The following is a 20,676-nucleotide window of genomic DNA, read 5'->3' on the forward strand; positions in this document are numbered from 1 at the left end:
ATACCATTTTCCTTTTTTTTTGCGGGGGGAGGGAGAGACAAAGTCTCACTCTTTCACCCAGACTGGAGTGCAGTGACACTATCTTTGTTCACTGCAGCCTCCATCTCCCGGGTTCAAGCAATTCTGCTGCCTCAGTCTCCCGAGTAGCTGGGATTACAGGTGCCCGCCAGGATGCCTGGCTAAGTTTTGAATGTTTAGTAAAGACAGGGTTTCACTCTGTCATCCAGGCTGGTCTCGAAGTTCTGGCCTCAAATGATCTACCTGCCTCGGTCTCCCAAAATGCTGGGATTACAGGCATGAGCCACTGCACCAGGCCAGTACCATTTTCCAAATACATGTTGTTATCGTATTATTTGGTATAAAGAGTTTGGTGGTGTGGCATCTTTAGTTCAGAAACCTTTAACATTTCACTCTTTAATTTAAAGAGACCAAAAACTCAGTCGTTCTGGACTTTCTTTTTCTCTCACACCCTATTTCCAAGCCACCAAATATTATCAAAAATCCTACCACTTCACAATCTCCACTGCTACTCTAACGCTGTTGTCCTGGCTAAGCCTTTTAAGCTAGTCAGTTTGCTCTTATTCTTATTCTACTACAAACCATTTTCAATACAATGGCCAGAATGATTCATGTATCAAAAAAAAAAAAAAAAAAACTGTTAAAAAATCATAAGACAGGCCATCTCTCTGCTCAAAATCCTCCAAAGGCTTCGTACTTCACTCTGAGTAAAACCCAAGACTCTCACAGTGATCTACAGGATTTCCTCACTGTTGGACATGCAATTTCCTTTCTAACTTTCTCTCCCACTATTCCCTCCCTTAATCACCAATTCACCCACATCACTCCCTTGATGTACTTAAAATATTCCAGATATGTCCCAGTCACAAAGCTCTTGCTTTGGATGCCCCCTCTATCTGGGAAGAACTTTTCTCAGATATCCACATAGCTAGTGCTTTCTCCTCTTTCAAGTCTTTGGACAAATTGAATTCTCTCTGGGTCCACATCTTCACCATTCTCTTAAAAATTGTGACCGGCCCCACCCCCTCACAGACTGGTATATCTCATAAAATGTAACCAGCTCCATTTATTTCTCATCAGTGACACTCATGACCTTATAGTTTACTCTGCAATTTATTGTTCATTATGCTGTTTATGTAAGCTCCACAAGGCAAGAATTTTTAAAATCTGTTTTGTTCAGTGACACATCCCAAATACCCAGAACAGTAATTGTACTATGGTAGACACCAAAGAGTATCTGTTAGGTGAACAAATGAAAGAATGATAACCCGGCATCTGTGTCTTGATGGCTGGCCGAAAAAATAGATATCTTGGTGACTTTTGATAACATAGCGCAAACTAGATGGTCTGAACATTCATTAGCTGTGACAAGGCATTTTGTAATACATCTTGTTAGATTGAAATATGAACAGATGCTTGCACTACAGCATTTTGAGGGGACAGACTGTATTCTAGAAGTCAAATAATTTGTAACCTTACAAGAATGTATCTTTTCTTTAGTATTTTCCATTAATAATTTGTAAACTCCTTATACAGTAATAAATTTAGCAACAATGAGCAAAACATAAACAATATTTAAAATATTTCGGATGTCTGTAGTCATAACTCCTAGAATTTGGATAATAATGTAATCATTTGGAAAAAAAGAAAACTGAAAGCATATTGCAATGTAGTTAAGTAAAATGTTCTTCATATGATGTGATACCAAGAAGCCACATGCACATACACACACACAAGTCGTAGCTGCATTTGGGAAAAATAAAATATCTGAACAAATGATCGTGAAAATAAGTAAAATATCTGAATTGCATCATTTAAGTGATTTGAGGCTGTTTGACTACTATAATAGTCAATATAAAGTGGAATATTTGAAGATTTTTCTTTGGAAAACAAAATGGGCTTTAACAGCATATATTTTCTGATACTTTGTAGTTTCAAAGTACGCAATGAAAAAATAAGCTCTATGTTTGAGATTTTTGATATATGGGAAGCAGAAAGGTACAGAGAGTTTTAAAATTGTTCCGCAAAGGGAAATAATTTGATGCCTTTTCACCTTAGCTAACTGAAATTGAAAACAAAATTCCACATTTTTTATTGTAAATTGACAATTTATAACTGTATACATTTATGGGGTACAAAATCGTATTATAATTTATGACTACACAGTGGAATTAAAACAAGCTAGTTAACATTCCCACCACCACAAGTCAATGCTTTCAAGCACGTTAAGAATAGGTACTTATTCCTGATTTTTCTAATTATTCTTTCTTTGCTTTTTGCAAATAGAATTGATAGTAATAGCAATGATATCATTAAGAACAGAAACGATGGCCGGGCGCGGTGGCTCAAGCCTGTAATCCCAGCACTTTGGGAGGCCGAGACTGGCGGATCACGAGGTCAGGAGATGGAGACCATCCTGGCTAACACGGTGAAACCCCGTCTCTACTAAAAAATACAAAAAAAAAAAAAAAAAAAAAAAAGAAACAAAAAAAATACTTATCAGGTGTTTACTATGTGCCAGTCACTATACATCTGCTGGTTTTCCCTGATATTTTGAAATAATGTTAAAGTGACTTCCGAAATTAAAATGGCTTTAAGTTAAATTATAACTGTTATGAAAAGAAAATATCATAAAATTGTATTATTTGAGGATTTTCCTTTGCATATATTATAGATAATATTCATAATCTTTGGAACTTACATGTGAGAAAATCTTTGCCATCTATGTATATTTTTAATGTGACAACTTCAATCTGACCACTGATAAATGTCACCCACATAATCCAAACTATATAAGAGCAACTTGCATTAACAATTACTAAATTACTGGCTAGTGAAGGTGTCTGAGGTTTAGTTACATATTAAATGTCATTTTGGGACACTTACGTTCAAATGTCAAGATTTAGAGACGGTGATAGTGGCAGGAGGCAACCAAATCCTAGACAGACAAGGACAGGTCCCGATGAAACCTGACTTTCAAGCTGAGGACAGTTTCAATAAAGTCTAGCTTCAGTTCCCAGGTAAATCCATGGACCAGATTGAGAACCTGTCTTCACATTCGGTGTGCTTTCCTCTGATTGATCCCCACCCTTCATCTAGTTTACATGTACCTCCCCTTCCCTAATTGGTTTTTTACACTGTCCTGCCCACCTTCGAGTGGTGTCTTTGTTTTATCCTTTTTTGCATGCTCATAAACCAATCAGCACGTACTCCCAATTTTGAGCCCATAGAAGCCTGGGACCCAGCCACACTGCAAGAGAGACCATCCGACTTTGAGTGAGGAATTGCCCTTACACCCCCTCTCTGCTGAGAGCTGTTCATCGCTCTGTAAAATTCTCCTTGCTCTCCTCGCCTTGATTGTCAGCAAAAACTCATTCTTTTTGGACATGGGACAAGAACTCGGGAGCCACTGAAAGTGGTTACAAACAAGGCTGTAACACTGTGGCCCTCTGCCTGCAGAAGGCAGCCACCCCAAGCAACGGGAAGCAGCGGCGGGCCTGAGCCAGCCTCAGAGCCAGGGGCTGGAGTGGAGCAAAGGGCAGACAGAGGTCTTAATGAGCCTCAGTCCGTGAGGCTGCGGACAGTGGGACTAAAACACTTAATTAGCAGGCTCTAACACCTACCCCGGGCTTTGGGATTGCGGGAACCTCTGCCGTAAGACCCATACGGAGCCAGTTCCTGTGTGTGCACTTGAAATGGTCGGCTGGATCCCGCACTCTCTTGCTTACACACCCACTCCCGCTTACAGCTGGGCACACAGTCGGGGTAGCTGTGCGATTCACGCCGGAGTGTAGGCCAGATGCAGTCCGGTAGGCTGAGCGGACAGGGTATCTCTTGTGGCAAACTCGAGCCCTAGCAAGCCTTGGGCAGGGTCATCACCAGCTGGAGGTTTCCGGCTGGCAAAGTGACCCAGAAAAATCGTGTCAAAGAAAGAGTTCTGACGACATGATGGCATATTAACTCTGTCATTAATGGTTTTCACTAGGCCTCAATCATGCTGGATTATTGGAATTTTATTGTACATAGATGATTGTAAAAGCACATGTTAATTAATTTTGCAATAAGAAAAGTAAAATGTTTATTGAAATCCAGCAAGCAAATAAATATCAAACTACTATCCAATGGAGGTATCCTTAACCAGAAAATAGTTTAATGTGTCCTTCAAGAAGTAAATAGGACATTTTTATACTGAATGAGGCACTTTTGTTGTCCGGGCTCAATATTCTTAATTGACTCTTGGTGTAGATGGAAGTAATCTACAAGTGGGCTTATCAGTGATTTCAAAGTAGTTACATTGACAAATCCCAATTTTCAAAGTGATTCAAAGAACTTACTTATTAAGAGTTTACTTCTTACAAAATAAGATAGACACCGGAAAGAGAAACAAATATCTTAGGCTTTTTACTGGAGAAAAAAAATATTAATCCATTTAACTACTTTTGGATTACATGACCTAATAACATAGGTTTACTTGCTTTAAGCGACTGGCAGAGAAGCTAGTCTGGACATCAGTTATTAAACCACTTAGAAATACATAAGTAACACTTTTTCATGTTTTACATTTCTTTAGCTGCTGTGGGGATTGCATTAAACATATTTCTCAAAAAATATTATATCTAAGAAATAATCTCTTAAAATGCATACTTTAAAATTCTCTTGCAATCAAACTAGTATGTCTACGCTATCATGTGCATATACAATATAGTATAGAATAAGGGTGAGAGCATAGACTCTGAAGCCAGACTGTCTAATTAGGGTTTGATGCCTAAGTTCCCTCTAGAATTCTGGGTGATATTGGTCAAGGTATGCAATTTTTCTGTCCCTCAGTATTCTTACCTATAAAATGTGGGAAAATAATAGTAGCTTTCTACCCTACGAGACTGCCATGAAGATTAAATAAATACTGAAAATGTTTCCTATAGAACTTGGCATATAGTATGGGAAATACAAGATTTAGCAAATGCATATAATATGTGATATATAATATAAAACAAACATATGTTATGTGATATGTAATGTATGATGTATGTTATCATATATAGTATATACAACAAAACTATGTAAAACGTGTACATTTAACATACGTGCCATGTATATTTATATAGTTACAATGGGGAAAACTGAAAAACAATAAATATAGAAGTGTAAAACATTTTTTAACATTACAGAGTTTAATACTGAATTGAAACAACATGAACTACAGGATCATAATAAATAATATAGCATCAAATAAGTTCATTTTTGTAACCTTATTTAATATCCTCAATCGAGTTAAATGTATGAAAGTTTGTGTTCACAAATGTATGTCATGATGTTAACTTCATTTTTGATGCTTATGGTTAATCAAAAACTAACAGATATCATTGCTTTGATGAAGTAAAATAATAAAAGAAAAATTTTAAGGAGTTTCTGACATATATTTATATTACATGTAAACTATGTAAGATTGCCCTTTGTAAGCCCCATTGTCTCCGAATTATTCTTTTCATTCCTTACTTTGTGCTTGCTAAGAGAGAACCCAAAAGACTCAGAAAGGAAGAGAGGAACAAAGTTGATCTACTCTCATGACAAACCAAAAAGAAAAACCTTTAGCGAAGCTGTCGCTTGATATAACTCCCAATAATGACTTTCTCCAAACTCACAGCCTCTCTCTACTTCCAAAAGTTACCATTCCAGCATATATTGATTAACACAATTAATACTCTTTAATATAGTTAAATGGTGTTACATTTTTATGAAATATATTTATTTGGTTTTAGCAAATATTCTCGTTTGAAAAAAATCAGAAATGTATCCTTGACAGCTATAGCATTAGCAAACATTGATTGTACCATTAGTGTGCACTCGCTCAATAGAATTAATTTTGTCCTATCACCTAATAAAATTTACTAATATGATTTGAAAGGGTGAAATTATTGTTGAGTGAAAAAGAAGTTTAAGATACTTTGTAATGGAGGCTATGTTAGAAATTGTTTACTAATATCTAATTTAAAGTAATCTGAAGGAGCACACAGACATTTGAGGGGAAAGGATATAAAAAGATTGAACAAGCAGGAGAGAAAGAGAGAGTTGGGGAGAGATAGAGAGATACAGACAGACAAAGAGAGAGAGATAACCGACACAGAAAAAAGCAGAGGGAAAATGTCAAAAACTAATCTTCATTTAAGACAAGTTTTTAAAGGGTAACTTCTGTATTCTAAAACAGAAAAAGCCCTTCATTTGTGGGTCTGTCATTGATTTAAAACCAAAAGTAGTATCATTCATTCTATAATGTTAGTGCATTGAATTAAGTAATATATAACAAGAAACTTGTCTGGAACTCTTGATGATATTAACCAGTATACCATTGTTTCTGTTAAGAAAATATACTTTAGTTTTAAACAGCCGGACACAGTGGCTCACACCTGTAATCCCAACACTTTGGGAGGCCGAGGCGGGTGGATCACGAGGTCAAGAGTTCTAGACAATCCTGGCCAACATGGTGAAACCTCATCTCTATTAAAAATACAAAAAAATAGCTGGGCGTATTGGTGCATGCCTGTAGTTCCAGCTACTCAGGAGGCTGAGGCAGGAGAATCACTTGAACCTGGGAAGCAGAGGTTGCAGTGAGCTGAGATCGTGCCACTGCACCCCAGCCTGGTGCCAGAGCGAGACTCCATCTCAAAAACAAACAAACAAATAAACAAACAAAAACTAATAAAAACAGAGTTCTAAAAGCAATCTGTTCCTAGGTTACAGGACGTCTTTATATAAAAGTCTCACCATTTGTTTTCCCATGGAAGACAACTTAAAATACTATAGATTATCTAAAGCTTTTGCTTTTGCTTTGCAAACAAGAAGCGTTGAAAATTAGCTTTCAGTGAGAATTTTTTATAGTTTTTGATGTTTTTAAGTTACTTCTGCTTATCTGTACAGTAAACAAGGAAATAAAGCATGAAACAAAGTAACAGAATCAAAATTTGATGGGGCACTTTCATGCTGAAAATCAGCTTTAGAATCAAATAAAAGAATATTATCTCTGGCTCTTGATTTATTCTACCTTATGCAGGATTTGACTCAGCATATGACATATCCCAAAACCCTCAGTGAGGAATTCTTACCCAGGAGAGAAAGAAAAAATTTCCTTAAGCGTAAGGTGTGAACTGGATTTTGCTCTTGAGACATCATTATCATTTGGAATATTTGTATCTCACCAAAATACAACTTGTAGGATAAATTTTTTTCTCTTCATTCACAAAATTCATTAAGTAAATTTCAAACAATGTAGGTGAAAGATATCTAAACCATAAAGACAGATTCTTTCATTAAGTTACTCATGAGTTTATTCAACCATGCCATATACATTTATTACACACTGCATTGCATTATATATTAGGATGTAAAGGGGAATGAGATCTCTTCCCAGGAGTTCACAATTTACTTGCTAAGACAATACTGAAAAGAAAAACAGATTAAAACATGTTATGGAATATGAAATACTATCACTTAGGCTAGCACAGCGGCTCACCCTTTTAATCCCAGCACACACTTTGGAAAGTTAAGGTGGATGGGATTGCTTGAATCCAGGAGTTGAGACCAGACTGGGCAAAATAGTGCGATCCTTGTCACTACAAAAATTAAAAATATTATGTGGGTGTGGTGGAGTACACCTGTATTTGGAGACTAAAGTGGAAAGATCACTTGCACTGGGGAAGTTGAGGCTGCAGTGAACCATGGTTGTATCACTGCACTCCAGCCTGGGTGACAGAGCAAGACCCTGCCTCAAAAACAAATAACTAAAGTCCTAATAAATAAACAAATAAATCACTTGTTTAAATTTAGAAAAGTGGAACCCAGAGGGAATGCATAACACTGTTAGGATTCTGAAGGAGAGTTTCATAAAGCATTGGGTCATTTACGAAATGAACATAACACACTAGACACTAAAAACATATCTTAGCTGTGTGCCATGTCAGTCTATGAAAATCCATTAAAACACATCTGAAACAGTCGTGTTTTTTCAAGAAAATAAATGTGGCATGGGTGATATTAAAGGGAGAAATAAGTCATTCCTCTTGAACTAGATTGAGACAGAAGATTAAAGTTGTGTAAGTGATCAAAACTTCTATGAAGACAATTTAGTAAAAACTAATAATTTTGTATGTAATAGAAGAGTTCTGACTCCTAAATTAAATAGCAAATTAGGATTTCTTGTTGCATGACCATATTTTGAAACAAAGTCATTTGACTATATAATCACTCAAACTGTCCCATCTGTGAATATAAAACTGATTTCAATGTGTCATATCCGTTATTTTGTATTTTACCTGCTAAATTATTCAGGTAGTCAATGTAAAGTAACTCAAATCTGTTGACTGCTATTTAATTTTTGTAATCAATATATTACTGATAAAATAAATGTAATGTTCAAAGTATCAGACACGAGTGTTGATTGAGGGCTTGTGTGTCTAGATATGCTAGAGCAGAAAGACCATGACAAATGAAAAGTGAATGTTAAAAGTAGAGGAACTCTAATGCTAATATTTATTAAAAGTGAAGTATTCTTTTTCTCCACACTCTCACCAGCATCTGTTACTTTTTCAAAGACCTAAAGACAGAAATATCATTTGACCCAGCAATTCCATTACTAGGTATATACTTCAAGGAATATAAATCATTCTATTGTGAAGACATATGCTGATGTATGTTCATTGTATTAATAGCACTATTCACAATAACAAAGACATGGAATCAACCTAATTGCCCCTCAGTGATAGACTAGATAAAGAAAACGTGGTACCTATATGCCTTGGAATACTATGCAGTCAACAAAAACAAAAAACAAGATCCTTTCCTTTGAAGGGATATGGATGGAGCTGGTGGTGATTATCTTTAGCAAACTAACATAGGAACAGAAAACTAAATACCACATGTTCTTGCTTCTTGCTTATAAATGGGAGGTAAATGATGAGAACACATGGACACATACAGGAGAACAACACACAGTGGAACCTTTCACAGGGTGGAGGGTGGATAGAGGAAGAGGATCAGGAAAAATAACTAGTGCATAATGAAATGATCTGTACAACAAATCCCCATGACACCAGTTTACCTATGTAACAAACATGAACTTGTACCCCTGAACTTAAAATAAAAGTTAAAAAAAAAAGAGTTCTAATGAGAACACATGGACACCGAGAGGGGAACAACACACCCCGGGGCCTGTCAGGGGGTTGGGGACAAGGAGAGGGGGAGCATTAGGACCATACCTGATGCATGTGGGGCTTAAAACCTAAATGATGGGTTGATGGGTTCAGCAAACCACCATGGCACATGTATACCCATGTAATAAACCTACATGTTCTGCACATATATCCTGAAATTTAAAGTAAAATAAAAAATAAAATAAAAAGAACTTTTAGAAAGGAAACGTTGGATAAAAGAGTTCTTACTTTTGTATTGTTATTAAATTAAGCATGTTCATTGGCAAGAAATGGAACATTTCAATATGATTTACATTCCTTGAAAAACCTATTCCATTTAATGATATGGAAATAATTTTGTTAAAGCATGTAGTAAAAAAAAAAAAAAAACTACAAAAAATAGACATTTACTTGTAAAATAAATAAGACTTTGGTTATTAATTGTTTTAATCCACATGTAATAATAGGTGTATTATTATTCTGAAAATTTAAACAATCTTTATGATTCTACATTTCTTTGCTAGCTCTCTCCAAATAATGATTATGTGGCTAGTTATAATCATTGGTCTTGTATGTCAATTCTCCCTGGTAGAAATATAGGCCACTAGTCACTGCAGAGCTATGCACTGTTACAAACACGTTTTCCCTGATCCTTAAGATTATTATTTACCCAGCAGTCACACTCATGATCTATGTTTTGTTGCAAAAATAGTTTTCCTTGTTCTTGAAGGAAATTCTTTACCCAGGAGCCACACACATCAAGTACCAATACATTTTGCCAAAAAATGATGAGTAAATATACTTGCGGATACACTCCAGGAGGAACTCTGGATTGAGGTCAACTGTAAGCGAGAAGCTATTGTTATTAATCTCTCTAAAGAGAATACTGTTAGGGAGGAAAAATTATTCTGGAGAGAGAAAGCATATGGAGATAGATTGAATACTAGTGCATACACCTGTGTATCTTGGGCTAAAATTGATTTAGCTTCTAGAAGAAAATACATGTTAAGGTCCTGCTCTACTTTTCTATAAATGTTCATTAATTGTTAGTTACAAGAATTGTATTATAACAACTAGAAGTTAATTTACTGTAGTCAATTCATAATAATAAACTTTTTTTAAAAAAGTATTTATCTTGAATAAGTTCAGTGAGGTCAGGGTTTGATTTTAACCATCCATATTGCTGCAGGGTCTTATACCATATTTGTCACAAAGTGAATGAATCAAACTATCAAATAAACAATGTTTTCAAGTGTAGATCCATTTAAAATCAAATGAAGAATTTACACTAATTATTCTGTAGAAACTTATTTTAATCCATACATTACTTAATACAAAATAAAAAGATATTGAAAAAGTAGAGATTGAATTAAGTAAAATACACAAAAAAAACTGATTGAAATGGTTTTGTATTTGCAAAAATATTTTCACCCATTGGTTCAAAAGGCTAATTGAGTTATATGTAATTTGCTGAAGTAACAGCATCAAATGCGTAATAATATTCACAAATTATACTTAGATTTATTTGACGAAATCATTGTGTGTGTGTGTGTGTGTGTGTGTGTGTATTCCTCTTATAGTATAAATAACATTCTATGGCATTTAATTTCAAGATACATTCCTTTATATTTATTTAGTTGTGGAACATCGGGTAAAAATTTGTTGACATACTAACATTTTCCAAGATTAAGATCTTAAATTTGTAAAATAAGGAGTAAATTGACTATGCCACAGAAGTTTCATGATTATTTAAAGAAGCTATAAATTAGCATAGGAAGCATACTTTTCCTTAACTCTACCTTTTTTAGTCAAGAATGTCAGTCATATATTGTACTGTAAGTTATCTGTGGGCCGTCATTATTTTGCTTGTGCTTTGAGAAATTGACAAAGTACACTGCTTTTTTTTTCATCAACACTAAATTTATTCTCTATGTTAGCACCTATCCTATATTTGATTTTATTAAATTATTTCTTTTATAAATTGACAACTATTTGCATGCATTGATGCTGTACAACATAGCGTTTTAAATATGCGTATATTACATATAGGCATAATGTTGTCGAATGACTACATAAAGCTAATAACATATTCATGACCTCGCTTACTTATTTCTTTGTGATGAAAATACAAAGTCTACTCTAAGCAATTTTTAAGCATACAATACACTGCTTTTAACTACAGTCAACATGTTGAATGATCTCTCAGATTTATTTCTCGTAACTAACCGGAACTGTATATATCCTTTTACCAGTGTTATTCTAATCCTTCTCCTCTATTTACCAGCTCCTGGTAATCACCTTTCTACTCTTTTTTTCTATGACTTTCACTTTTATACATCACACATATAAATGAGATCATTCAGTATTCATCTCACTGTGCCTACCTCTTTTCATTTAACATAATGTCCTCTAAATTCACCCATATTGTCACAAATGGCAGTACTTCCTTCCTTCTTAAGGCAGAATGATATTCAATTGGATTTGTGTGTGTTTCTGTATATATCATATTTTCTTGACGATTATCAGTTGATGTACACTTACGTTGATTCCATATGGTGGGTATTGTAAATAATGCTCCAATGAACATGAAAAGGAATATATCTCTTTATGTACTGATTTTATTTCTTTTGGATTTATGCCCAGTAGTAGGATTGCTGGATCATATGTTAATACTATTTTTAATTTTGTTATAAAGCTCTGAACTCTTTTTCATAATAGCTGTGCTAATGTACATTCTTTATCCTTATCAACAGTTGTTATTTTTCATCTTTTAGGTAATAGATACTATAACAGGTATGAAGTAACATCTTACTGTGGTTTTAATTTGAATTTCCCCTGATGATTAGTGGTGTTGAACATTTTTTTCCTATACTTTGCCATGTCTATTCAAGTGTTTTGAACATTTTTTCACTGGGTTACTTGTTTTCTTCTCATTTAGTTATTTGAGTTGCCTATATATATTGGATATTAACCTTATCAGATGTATGCTTTGGAAATATTTTCTTTCTCTCTGTAGACTTTCGCTTAACTGTTGAATTTTTTTTTTTTTTTTTTTTTTTTTTGTCCTGCAGAAGCTTTTTAATTCCTTGTAATCCCATTTGTCTATTTTTTATTTTGTTTTCATTACTTTTATGATCATATCCGAAAAATAATTTCCCAGACCAATTCCATAGAGCTTTTTTCCATAATCACCTCTAGCAGTGTCACAGCTTCACAGCTTACCTTTAAGTGTTTAATGCATTTTTAGTCATTTTTATATGGTATGAAATGAGGAGCTAATTTTATTTTTCTGCATGTGGATATCCAATTTTCCCAACATTACTTATTTAAAAGGCTGTCATTTCCCCATGGTTTATTTTTGGAAGCCTTACTGAAAATTAATTGACTGTAAGTTCATGGATTTATTTCTGAGCTCTCTACTCTGTTCCATTGATCTAGGTGACTATTTTTATATTAGTATCATGCTTCTTTGATTACTGTAGCTTTGTAGTAAATTTTGTAATCTTCTAGTGTGATGCCTCAAGTTTTCTTCCTTTTGTGCTAAATTCAGTTAAGTTTTCGGGTCTTTTTTCTGGTTCCAGACAAATTTCAGTATTTTTTTTTATTTCTGTGAAAACTGACATTGAAATTTTGATAGCGTTTGCATAAATCTGCTGATCACTTTAAGTATTATGGACATTTTAACAATATTAATTCTTCTAACACATGAACAAAAAGTATCTTTCCATTTATTCATGTTTTCTCCAATTTTTTTCATTAATGTTTTATTTTCAGAGTATAGATATCTTTCCCTTCCTAGCTTAAATTTATTCCTAAGTATTTTATTTTAGTGGCTATTATAAGTGGAATTCTTTTCTTGATTTTTGGATAGTGTATTGTTAGTGTAACAAAGTGCACTTTTGAGTGAGCCTTTGAGTACACACTAAAGAATCTAAACTCGAATTAATCTAAAACTGATTATTTGTTATCCAGAGGAATATTCACTAACCATATTTTTAGAAGTATCACCATTTATATTTGAGTGGAGAAGGACCTTCACTACTAAAAATAAATTATTTCTGCTAAAGTCATACGAAATATATACAACAACTTTAGTAATAGCCCTTAGTTTAAGTAAATACCAGAAAACATATATTTTATTGGTGGGACATAAATATGTCCTAATTTCATGAATTTCTCCAATAGTTCTCAGAGTATCAAAATTGAGGCAGTGAAAATAGGGTGAGAGGTAGCATATTAGTACTTGAGCTTGGTTGTGGCCTGATTAATACAAAATTTTTTAAAGTCCAGTGACAGTATTTCACAGTTAGCTACCAATGACAAAGATACTGAGTTATCAATAACAAGAAAACTAAATATTTCTTGGGGCACTTAGATTTGCTGTTATAGTTCCTTTATCCACTGTTTCTTCAACTTCCAATGTAGGCTCTTTTCTCATTGCCTAATAAGGCCTATGTCCATCTTTTTCATTTCTGCTAGATTGACTCTCCCAGGACAACTGAGTATCAAAGCAACCTATTATTATAAGCTTTCATTGTATCTTCCCCATATGTTCTTCTAGCAGTTGTCACAGATGTTGTCTTAGTGCAGGCCATATAAGCAATTGTCATAGATTGGTAGCTTCAACAACTAACATTTATTTGTCACAGTTCTGAAGTTTGGAAAGTCCATGATCATGATGCTAGCAGAACCTGCGTCTGGTGAGGACCCACTTCCTGGTTTGTATGTGGCTGTCTCTTTGTTATATTCTAACATGGTGGACAGCAGAGACAGACAATAAACTCTCCTGTCTCTTCTTAAAAGGGCAATAATGCATTCATGAGGGCGCCACTTTCATGACTAATTACTTCCCATAGGCCACACTTCCTAATCACATTGCATCGGGGGTTAGAAGTTCAACATATAAATCTGGTTGGGGGTGGGTAAACATTTCGTCCATAATACTCCTTCCTTGACCTCCCAAATGCTTATTTTCATATGCAAAATTCTGTTGGGAGCTATTGGCTTTTTTGAAACCTAAATGGTGGCTTGATGATCTCTGAATCACTTCTTGGGTCCTTATTCCTTTTGCTTGAAGGATAGCACACATTTTTAATCTTTCTTCATTCCTTCTCTTTTTCTCCAGCTACCAGTGTTTCTGTCAGTATCTATATCTATTCCTGGCTTCTGTGAAAATGATTAATTAGGTCCATGGTTTATAGCCACACTAATCTCATTATCAAAACTTCAATCCACTAGACCTTTAGCGTCTTCTTCTGAACGATGCTTTTTACATTTTTTGGTAATATGAGCAGGCAGGAGAAGTTAGAAAGAGCAGAGTTGCAGAGTCTTCTGGCCATCTTTTTCTGTGCTCGATGCTTCCTGCCCATGAACATCATACTCCAATTTTTCAGTTTTTGGACTCTTCGACTTACACCAGTGATTTGCCAGGGGGTCTCGAGCCTTCAGCCATGGACTGAAGGCTACACTGTCAGCTTCCCTACTTTTGAGGTTTTGGGACTTTGACTGGCTTTCTTGTTCCTCTGCTTGCAGACGGCCTATTGTGGGACTTTACCTTGTGATCGTGTGAGTCAGTACTCTTTAACAAACTCATATATATATATGAATATATATATATATATGTGTGTGTGTGTGTATATATATATGTGTGTGTGTATATATATAGTGGGGAGGTATCTTCACTAGTAAAAATGAATTATTTCTGCTAAAGTCATATGAAATATATAAAAAAACTTTAATAATATATCTCACTTTAAGTAAACACCAGAAAATATACATTTTAATGGTGGAAACATAAACATGTCCTAATTTCATGAATTTCTCCAATGATTCTCAGAGTGTCAAAACTGAGGCAGGGCAGATAGGGTGACAAGTAGCGTATTAGTACTTGAGCTTGGTTGTGGCTCCATATATATATACAGTTTTAGTCTGTCCCTCTAGATAACCTTGACTAATACACTAATACAATGAGTGAGCTAGGAATTTTCCAGATCATTAAGTTCTAGTTCCTTTTGGCTTAACAATGGCATCCTAATTCATTTTCTCTTGCTGAATTTTACTATCAGCAGTCAAGAGGAACCAAGCTTCTCCTTTAACACTTTTCTGATAAGTCTCCTCAGCTAATATTCCATTTCATCTTTTGCAAGTTCTGCTTTCCAAAAAACACTAGATTATGAACATAATTTAGCCAAGTTTTTGTCACTTTATAACAAGAATCCCCTCTCCATTGTCCAACAGTGTATCCCTACTTTCCATCTGAGACTTTCACCATTCATATTTCCACCAACATTCTGCTCATGATTACTTACATATTCTCTAAGAAAATGATTTTCTCTTCAACTCTCCTCTTTTCTTACTGAGTCATCACAAGAATCACACAGTTTCTTTATGGCAATATTGGCTTCTAGTATGCATCTGAAAATTCTTTCAGCCTTTAGCCATTACCCAGTTTCAAAGATGCTCCCACATTCTTAGTTATTTGTTTCATCTGAACACCACTTCCAATATCAGTTTACTTCCTAATCTGTGTATGCTGCAATAAAAAATTTTCATAGACTGTCTTACACCACACACATTTATTTACCACAATTCTGGAGACTGGGAAGTCCAAGTTCAAGGTGCTAACAGACCCTGTGTCTGGCGATGCCTGCTTTTTCAGATTGTCAACTTCTTGTTGTATCCTTACATGGCAGAGAGGGCAGAGCCAGACAGGAAGTTCTACTGTCTCTTCTCTAAGGGCATTAATCCCATTCTTGAAGGCTCTATCCTCATAATCTAGTTACCTCCTAAAGACCCCACCTACTGTCACCATGACATTGGAGTTAGAATGTGAACAGACCAATTGTAGGGAGATACAAGCATTTAGTCCACAGCAGATGTAAATTTCTTATGTGTGTAGATATGCCATAGGTGTAATCTGTATTTATATTATTTGTGTGTGTTTGAGTCTGTTTCCTTCATAATACCATAAGCTGGAGTATTTGACACAAATATATTTTTGTTTTAAGTCATCATTTTATCCCATCATTTTGCAACAGCATTTCACATAAAGTAAGATCTCAATTATTATTTTTAGTTTTACTACTTTGGTATGTAAAATAATACAAAATTGTACCATCAATACTATTAATGACATGCATTTGAAAACTGTTTTGTTGACATTGTTTTCTTTATTTTATTCATATAACTTAAAATATAATCAATACTTTAACAGTGCTTTGTCTTCTGTTGTTTTCTTCTTTTGGTTTGTTTTAACTTATCACTTCATCTCCTGACCTGTGACACTTACTCAAGACTTGAAGTCCACTCTTTGTGTTCCTCACTACCTTCAGAGCTCCTGAATTTATCCTTCCTTTCAACATTTGTTTTTTGGGGTTTCTGTGGATTTTCTCATCAATGATGCTTGCCTTCTCAGTTTTATGTCTCTTAAACTGATGCAACACTCTTCAACTCCTCCCTGAGAAAAATTCAGTTTTGACATTTCATTAGTGGTGCTCCATGGAACCTAACATCACGCTGCTGGTACATCCATAATGTTTCCCTTCCTTTTGAAGATTGCTTTCCCCACTGAGGTCAGTTGATCCCTCTGACCCGCATGTTAGATATTTCCTTCCTTTTATGGCATTTATCTTGTCAATTATTTGCATCTCAATCACTCCTTTTTTCTTCCTCTTTTCCTCTCTATTCACCCTCTTAATGGTCACATCACATCAATGTTTGGAGTTGTTTTCATTTATCTAATGTTATCCTTTGTACTCTTATGCTCCGTTAGTTACAAAAACTCTATTACTTGATGATCCAGAACTGCAGAAAAAAGATTTAGAAAAAAAGAGAAACTGCTAACAACTACTAAATTTAAGGGTATGTTAATTTGGCTTGTTGGGGATTACAGAACTGCTGAAGAGAAAAACAGAGGTAGGCAAAGTTAAGAGGGCAAAAGAGGAAAGGACAAGAAAGGAATCAAAAGATGCAAAAGGGTAAATAAAGACAAAAGTGTAACCACATGGATTTATACTAGAATTGTGTTTGATGGAGAGGAAGTGAAAATGACCAAACTAGAATTTCAAGCGTTTAATTTATGTCCAAGCCTTACAGTAGCAAGGAGCAGATGCTTGGAAGAAGTGGCTCTGTGAATAGTTTTTCTTTGCTGAAATTTCTTCACTTACTCTGGCTTTCATATCATTTTAAAATGACTTATAAGTTTATGTTGATTTTCAACTGCCAATCAGCTCTTTACTATTTTCTGTTGCAGGTGTTTAGGTACCATTAATAATTAATTTTAAAATATCTTTTCTGGATGCTAATGGTCCCATTGAGTATGATATTCTTCACAGAAACCATTTAAGTACAAAAACACATCTTGAGATGCAAAATAATTCGTTAGAGTTTTTCTGTTAAATAATGAAATATTACAAAAGGCTCTTCTAGTAGTCACTCAAAATACATTCATTTATTTGTTTGAAGAAAGAAGATATGCTAAGGAGCCATTTATAAACTTTACTTTGTGTCTCTTCTAAAGCCTTAGACAGAATTGATAAACAAATGTAAAAAAAAAAGACATCTGGAAATACATCTTTACAACTTCAAAACTTCACTGTTCTGGGAGTTTTGGGCTCCTGCTATCAAATTATAGAACATTCCCAGAAGACTCAGCAGGATCTGATGTTCACATCAGTTACTGTAATGCACAAAACCAAAAGCGTATCATGTGGTCTTGAATGACAAAAGACTTCTGAGTTTAATTTCCACTGGAGCCATTAAAACAACTGATGGCTTCACCTTGCAGAGTTATGATGTGAACAATAACTTTATCATTAAAATGATGATTCCTCATGGGCGTCAGAATGATTCAGGTCATATCAAATGTGGTTTGTAAAGGAATGGTAGTGCTAACTCTGCATTTCTTAATATTTAATTCTCTGAATTAAAGGAAAAGAAAAAATTGACGAAATCCTCGTAGTGACCTTACAATGTTATTTGTCAAGACTCAGGCTGAGTTCTGTCCTACATTTCACATGGTAATGTTCAGGCATTTAGTTAGCATGCTAGTCTAGTTCCTAATGACCTTCTGAGTATAGCAAGCACCCTGTTCTTAAACCCATATCATAAATCTTGTGATTAAGGCTCTCCAAGAAATTATTGAGGAATCAGGCTGCACATTATACAATCAGGCAACAATTATACTTAGAGTTCTATTGTTCTGTTCTTGATAATTTTGTTTGGTCTTGCTTTTTGTTTTGTTTTTCGAGATGGAGTCTTGCGCGTGTTGCTCAGCCTGGAGTGCAGTGGTGAAACCTAGGCTCACTGAACCTCCACCTCCCAAGTTCAAGTGATTCTCCTTCCTCAGGCTCCCGAGTAGCTGAGACTACAGGTGCCCACCACCACACCCAGTTAATTGTTGTATTTTTAGTAGAGAACAAGTTTCACCATGTTGGCCAGGCTGTTCTCAAACTCCTGACCTCAGGTGATCCACCTGTCTCAGCCTCCCAAAGTGCTTGGATTACAAGCGTAAGCCACTGCGCCTGGCCTAATTTTGTTTGGTTTTGATGTGACTTTTACCAGGAGAAAATATGATCTGGTTATCAAAGTGAAATAAGGAACTTCGTGAACATGAAAACAATGATGAGACTCTTGGAGAAAAATAAGAAAGTGACAAAAATAGAGATATAATTAGTTCCGTTTATTCCTGGTAGTTATGTTCTATAAAATCCTGCTGCAAACACTGTATTAGCCAATATAAAAATGCAGAGTTATGTTCCTATGAGCCTCTAGTAAAAATATTTAGTCAACCGATCAACACATAACCTTGTTTTATGTGTGTTTCTGTTTAAAGATGTCTTATCTAATGCATATTTGTTGATTCATTCATATTGAACTTATGGCCAACAGCATTGTAACTCATGCCTGAATTAAGTTTGTTGAACACACTTGTTTTCTCCGCAAGGGATATCACAGCCGTCTCATGCTTAGGTTCACTAGACAGCACTTATGCCCTATGCCTTGGGAGTCATTTTAATAAACAAAATCGTCAAAAAAAAAAAAAAAAAACCCGTAGAAAGTTGTGAAGAAAGTGGTACTAAATAGACTGCAAGAAGGATGGTGTCTACAGTATAAGAGCTGATATAAGAAGGCAGAGCATCAGCTTGTTTGACTTCACCTGGGAACGTGCCCTTCGAGGAACTAGAATGTTTTGCCACCCTGCACATGTCCACAAATGACTGTGAAAGCACTATAACTACTGAGATGAAGTTTAAAAATAAATTTTAGCAAGTAGGCAAGTTTGCAAATACAAAATCTATGAATAGTGAGAACTGACAATACATCTCAAATGAATTACAAAAACAAGTATTTTGCTTTTCACAAATGACTGTTGAAATGGGTACTTCAGAACAATTTTTAAAAAGACACCTCTTTCCAGTACCTTGGGGATGATAGTGCATCTGAAATATTAATACAGAACTGTTTCCAACCTCTGAGAGTATGGGAATACATAGTATTTTATTTTTTCACTATTAGAGAAGTGTGAAATGTCACATGCATAACTACCAGGGATTTAAAATATTTGTATTTTTTCTCTGAGGAGTTGCTATTTTTGTATCCTAAAACATTTGTTTTTCTATTATATGTTGTTTTCCTATGGCATTTAAATACAATTTGTGTTTTAATATATTAAATTATTTATATCTTTTTAGCAATATCCCTTTTTTTCATTTTAATTATTTGCTTTTTCAGTTGGATTTACTGGTACTTGCTGAGTTATAACAGTCCTGTCCCCTTAGCAGCCCAGGCCAAAGGAAAGAAGTAATTTGGCATTCTAGCAAAATAAGAAATCCTTCTTCACCTGAGTCAGCTCTTTCCATGTTATTAAAAATGTGTTTTTGAGATTTATTCTTTCTGTAAAAAAACTAACTCCTACAGTTCCTTTTTTCCCTCTTACTATTAAATATTGAAGTATACCTAGTGTCACATAGCCCAAATATTATACTTTTTGTGTTAACAAATATGTACCTCTCCAGAATCCAGGTTCAGAAGCTTTGTAGAAACCAGTGGAATTATATTTAAGCTTTGCTTATATCAACTCCATAAACCTATTTTCAAACTTTCTTCTTTTGTTTTTGTTAATGAAATTTTAATTGAATTTAAAGTCAGTGTATACATAATATGTCACTGTGTACAGGATTACTACTGTTGTATATATCATGCAGTTACTATTTAATGGATTGTGGATCATATTATCTTTCGTCTTCCCATCTGCCCTTTTTTTTTTTTTTTTTTTTTTGGCTTCTTCTTTATAGGTTTTTTTCCTCAAAAGTATATGATAAGTAAACAAAGGTAAAGACATAATATGGCAGAAATAAAGAAGAAAAGAAACAGCAAGTATTACATGACTATAAAATATATAAAATACATAGAACATGCATTTAAAAGATAGTAGTCAGAAAAGGAATGTGCCCTTCATAAAAACATATCAAGAACA

This window comes from Papio anubis, chromosome 3 (genome assembly GCF_008728515.1).
Source record: "Papio anubis isolate 15944 chromosome 3, Panubis1.0, whole genome shotgun sequence".
Lineage (NCBI taxonomy): Eukaryota > Metazoa > Chordata > Mammalia > Primates > Cercopithecidae > Papio > Papio anubis.